At 50.9% G+C, this 6,000-nt stretch overlaps 1 protein-coding gene across 1 annotated transcript in view; it reads right to left on the minus strand.

Annotated features, from left to right (window-relative positions):
- Positions 1-5,772, minus strand: part of PLXNA4 (plexin A4) — a 478,478-nt gene extending 472,706 nt beyond the window's left edge. Inside the window, exon 1 of the mRNA XM_054084753.1 lies at positions 5,677-5,772. The gene's annotated coding sequence lies outside the window, so the exon portion shown is untranslated. The remainder of the gene's footprint in view (positions 1-5,676) is intronic.
- Between the last annotated feature and the right edge of the window lie 228 nt (positions 5,773-6,000).

Raw genomic sequence — 6,000 nt, forward strand, 5'->3', positions numbered from 1 at the left:
ATGCAAGGTCTCCCTTCTGGCTCATCAGTGCAAATCCAGCTACACTCAGCGGTAGTTTTTCTTTATTCCTATGTAAAAGAAGCCTGTGAATCTCAGCCTCTTGACATACAGGTCTGGTATTTAAGAAACGACGGAAAGTCTCCTCGGCAGCCAAGTCTGGATTAAAAGCAAGTCACAGGGTCTGCAAAAGACTTCACTCTTCCTAGTGAAATTTCCCCCAGGTAAGGTCAAAGCTACCTGCTGATAGGCAGCATAGTAGGGATGGAGGTGCCAACCCAACCACTGCTCCCACTCAGGTCTTCAGGCTCTCCTTCAGCCCTGAGAACTTGGAACCTTCTACAAATATTAGTATTCAAGTTAGAAACAGGTGGGAACATTCTGCTTCAGCAAAGCTTCCTCCATAGGGACGCTGCTCCAGGAATCACTTTTGAAGAGCATGTGTCCCCAGCAAGGTCCCTGTCTGTAGGAGCACTGAGCTGCAGTTGCTAGAGGTGTCTAAAATGAAATGAACGTGGGGTTTCTAAATAAAAGGGTGCATGTTCAAAGCCTTCAGAGCCTCTCTAAGGGCTCACAGAGGGGTTTTTTTTCCCCATAGGAAAGGATTACAGGGGTAGATGCCACGCTGCACTGGCTTTCATTGCAGAAGATGGAGGGCAGAGATTTGGCACCTCTTACCTGGGCGGCTGCTTAGCACCTGACAAGGTGCAACTGAGCAAGGACCAGGCAAACTTAGTAGAGCAAATGCACCAACAAAGAGCAAAGAACACCAGACAGTTCCAGTAGGATGAGACAAAGAGGAACGCCACTTCCAGAAAATCACCACACAGACTATCAGTATCACAACACATCTCATTTTTGCAATGATGTCTCCACTCCCAAAAACTAAAAGTGCCTGATTTTAAAGATATGGGAACCAAGATTCATGAGAGCACAGCTATATCCTGGCCAATGTGCTAATCCAAGATGATATTTTCTCATTTTAAAGCACTCATTTGTCACATTAGCTGAAAAAAAAAATCAGTCTTCAAAGTGTCCTGTTCTGACCAAGCACTGTTCTTGGCTGCTGAAGCACAGGCTCAAGGACAGGGGAGCACTCACTGTTGTCATCTCCAAGTACCACTTAGGGTTCAGTTAGTATTTAATTGTAATGAGTGAAAATTCCCATTGATAAATTCAGACTGAGCCTTTTGCCTCTCCGTGCCTCAGTTTCCCAGTCTGTACCACTGTTCTAAAATACTTCAGAGCCTGAGTGAAAAACATCTAGGGAGCCCCATGTATTTATTTCAGTATTTTTTTTTTGTTGCAGGCTCCTTGAGAGCTCAAACTTAAGGGATGTAACACACTTTTCATGGGAAGGCAGCCATGCAGGGAAGCACGCTCATCACTGATACCCTGCAGTAAGTCAGTGGGTTGCCCACACTCTCTGTGCAGACGGGAAGTCTCATTGCCTTGGGCGCCTAAAGTCTCTGGTGTCCATTAGCTGAGTCTTGCAAGCAAGAAGGAAGAAGTAAGAAAGAGCCCTCTGAAGTCTTTTGTCAAACTGGTGGGGACCAGAAAGGGCTTTTTATTTGAGCATCAAGCAGTTTGAGGGCTTTGGTATGGGAATCAGTCATAATCCTAATTGCGTCCCTAGCTGGGGAGGGGGATTGATGGGCTTTTGAGTCCTAGCACTGCAGTTGTAAAGGGGTGACATTGGGTCTCAGCCTCGGCCATGCGTGACCTCACTTTAAGGCGATATTGTGAATAATAAATTAAGAAGAGCCAAGCAACCGCCAGGACAGCATGCGATTTTGCTCAAAAACACCTGTAGGCAATGCCATGGCACAAACTTCGGCACTGCTAATTCCAAAACTCTAACAGGTCTAACACCCTCCTCACATAGGATCCCCACACAGAGCACTGCATCAGTCTCAGCTTTTTACGAAGCTTTTTGGAGTTCCCTTTCGAACAAGAAAGAAATAATTTACTACACAGCATTAACCCTCAGCGTACCCAAGCATCTTAAGATCTTGCAAGGCTTTTCACCCCAGGGTGTGTGAGTGCACAGATCAAATCCCATCACTCCAGGAAGGAGGTAGGTTTTATTGCAAGTGTTCAATATTGAAGAAATTGGGAGATAGAGACAAAGCAATTCAGCGAAAGGAAGAAAATGGAACACAAAAGTGGTTGCAGCATCCCTCCTTCCCTCCCCACCCTGCAAAAGTAAAGGAGTCAACACGAAACCAGCTCCGGCAACCCACTGCCCCCTGGGATCTGGCTGCCAAAGACGGCTTCTGCCTTTGCGGCAGCAGATCTCAGCCGCTCTCATGCCTGTGGTGAGCCCTTTGCTTTGATACATCCACAGGCTGTCTAGCACTAGGCTCGCTGCGGGTGTAGAGCGGGATGCTGGCAGGTGAACGCATGAGGAAAGGCTCGAATATTTCCTCTCCCCATGGAGAAGTTCAGCATCTCTCTTAAGGTTTGCAACAGCACGTATCCTTCTGCTAGCCAGGTGCCAGCTTGCACACTGAACAGACTTAACACCAGTCTTCAGCACCTACAAGGCAGTTATCATCAAGAAAAATCTTCCCAAAAGCACAGTGATTGACCATCAGCTTGTATTTAAAAACACCCATCTTGGACATAAACAACACTTAGATCATGCAGCTGTCATTTATTTTGCATCTTATCAGTATCACCAAGCACCTCGCATTTAAGATGGGACAGAAAGGAAAAGCCTCGGACTGGTCCTTTCAGAAAGGAGACACCCCCATGGAGGATGGGTCTGGGCAGAGGAGGGAAGAAAATCCCAGGCTTTCATAACGGGGATGGGTTTACACGTTTAAACCTGGCTACACACGAAATGCAGACACACATCTGTTGCACCGCTTGAAGCCCAGCTATAGTGAAGGGTCCCACACACAAACAAACACACATTCCCAAGGCAATTAAACCATAAACAAAACGCTGCTCGCATCCCTGATACCTTAAGACAGTGGCTTAACCAGGGGGAGGAATCGCCTAATCTCACACTGGGAGGCACACGCTGTAATTAAAATCACAGAGACCGTGAAGGCAAAGCAACCCCATGCTCCACTAGTCCTACCCGCTTGTGGATTTAACCGGCTTCCATAAACAAGACCCGAGCGAAACAGAGGACAGATAAAGAAAATACGTTAGCATGCTTCATGCCTTCCAAAATATTTGTGCAGGGCTGGTGCATGCTTAAGATAAGTCCCTAGAAGGCTGCGAGAGGTTGCATCGGCTGTAAAAATTCCCAGATAGCATCATTGTTCCCCAGAATAAGAGCATCCTCCGGCAGTCCCACGGCTCCTGGTCCAAACCTCCCCTCTCTGAACCACTCACTCTCATGACCTGGGAAGCCTCAGACCCCTTTTTCTTTCCCCAAAACCTTGCATCCCAGGCATCGCATCCCAGTGTCAAAGGGAAGCCATGAAAAATCAGGTGCGTTTCCAGCGAGCTCTTTGGCACCGCTGCCCAGCAGCAGAGCTGGAAACCAAAGCGGAGCAGACGCAGGGGTGGAAGTTTTACGGGAGAGGAGCACGGCCACACATTTTCCACCTGATTCCTTCCATGAAGGCGAGTCCTGCAGGTCGTACACCCAAATCCAATACGGCAAATGCTGCATCCCTTCCCAGTCCGGGGAGCAGATGGGGCCCCAGGAGAAGGGTTTCCTCTGGGCTGGGGATGTAGCAGCCACATGCAGCCACTACAAACCCAAACAGCACTTAGCCCTGAGCAAGCGGGTTTGTTTATCTGGGAGGAACTCATCTGCTGCCGGAGTATTATATTTCCTCCAAAACCATGTGCGGCTCGGTGTTTAGATCACTTCTCCCTGTCTACATAATTTAAGGGCATATGTCTGATAAATGAAGAGCATCAATACGCAGGTTTCGGTTGCAGCACACACATGCACGGAGGGAGGGAAGGAGGTTGATCAGCGCTGACTCTGCAGCCGGGATTTGGGCAGTCAAAACTCTCCAGCACCTTGCAAGAAGGGAAATGATGGGGGGGTCCCCTGTTCTCTCCTAGGTGATCCCCCCACCAAGGATGGCCCCTGTACCCATCCACCGATCACCCAACGCTGATCCTCCCCGAGAAAAAGGCTCAGTTCAGCCCCATCCAGCTGCAACCTTATCCGGAGCATGAAAAGTTTGCAAATGCCTCCAGCCAGGGAAGGCTCTGGGGCACCGAGCGGGGGAAAATACCCGCCCCAGCCCCCGAGGGAAGGAAAATCCGCAGCCAGGGATGGCTGGGGGTGATTAGGGACAGGCTGCGACACTGAAGCCGCTACCTCGGGGGAGAAAAGTTGAGCCTTGTGCATGGAGAAAAAGCCATCGGGGACCCGGGGGGGGACACACAAGGCACTCCGGGCACCGCATCCCCATCTCGCTGGGGATGGAGATGAGATAAGGATGCCGGGGGTCCCCGCTGCGAATCCCCACAGCATCCTCCGAGAGGGGCGGAGGGGCCGTGCCCGAGCACCCCCAGCTCAACCCCGCTGCCCACGGGGGTCCCTGCCCGACAGCCCCGACCCTTTCCCCATGACCCAGGGGTGGGGAGAAGCGGCGGGGGAACGGGGGAGCCTCCCAGCCCTCCCCTCTATTCCTGCCAGGTGTGGAGGGCAGGTACCGCTGCATCCCTTCTGGAGCATCCTCCGGAGCATCCTCCCGCCAGTCCCCGCTGCCCGGGCGGGGCGAAAGGCTCCTTACCTGGGAAGGTTCCTCACTTGCTTTGGGTGGGTTTTGGTATATATATATATATATATATATATATATATAATTTTTTTTCCTCCTCTCCTTTTCCCCCCACTTCAGTCTTCAGAGCAGGCGCCGCATTGACACTGCAGATGGTCTGTGTGTGTGTGTGTGTGTGTGTGTGTGCGCGCGCGTGTGTGTGTGTCTCTCTCTCTCTCTCTCTCCAATCCCAAATACTCCACGGAGGCGGAACACGGAGCCCCTCTCTCTGCACTGGGCAAACCGTGTCTGGCTCGCCCAGAGCGACGGGGGGGGAAGGTAGGGAGGGGGGAGAAACGCAGCTCCAGTTTTCACTCCCCCCCCCTCCCAAATCACCCCTTCCCTCCCTCCCCCAGCCCTTCCCCCCCCCCCCCCCCCCGCCTCTAAATTAACAAGGCGGGGGGAGACAGGCAGCCGAGCCGGCAAGCGGGATGCAGGCAAGGGATGCTCTACGGGGCCATGCCCGGCTCCGCCGCTGCCTGCCCGCCGGGGAGGGCTCGCACTGCGGCTGTCTCGCCAGCCCTTCCTCCCGAGCCTTCCTCTCCAATGGTGGCTGCGGAGCGGGCTTTGACACTCAAGCTCTTTTGCAAACACAGACACACACCCCTCTCCCCCCCAGAAAAAAAAAAACATAGCCCGAGAGGTGTAGAAGTGCGGTGGCAACGCGAGAGCAGCACGCCCAGGAGGGGTAATAATAATAAAAATAATAATAATTTAAAATATAATAATTAAAAATATAATAATTTACTATATAATGATTTAAATATAATAATAATCTAAAATGTAATAATAATTTAAAATGTAATAATAATTTAAAATATAATAATAATTAAAAATATAATTAAAAATCCCTTCCTGGTGTCTTTTCTCTTTCTTTCAATATTTTTTTGCTTTTTCAAAACAAGTGGCCAGTTGCTCCTCCTTTCGCCAGCCCACCCACCTCTGGGAGAAGGCGGAGGGGCGCAGCTTGTCTCTAGAGCGGGACCCCCAAGTCGCTTTTCGCCGTCCCAAAGTTTGCAGGGGATGGGGACTGGGATAGGGATGGAGCCGCCGCCGCCTCCGAGCGCTCCCGGGGCTGCGAGCGCGGCTGCTGCCGCTCTCCCACGACTGCAACTCCGGCTGCCTCGATTTCTCCTCCCGGGTGCCTTCCCTCGCTCCTACTCACTACTGACACCTAGGATCTCTTGCCTGATTGGGCTAATTGGGAAATGTCGCTGCCCAAAGGAAAAAAAATAAATAAATAAACGCAAAAAAAAAAAACCCT

Source organism: Cuculus canorus, chromosome 1, assembly GCF_017976375.1.
Source record: "Cuculus canorus isolate bCucCan1 chromosome 1, bCucCan1.pri, whole genome shotgun sequence".
NCBI classification, from domain to species: domain Eukaryota; kingdom Metazoa; phylum Chordata; class Aves; order Cuculiformes; family Cuculidae; genus Cuculus; species Cuculus canorus.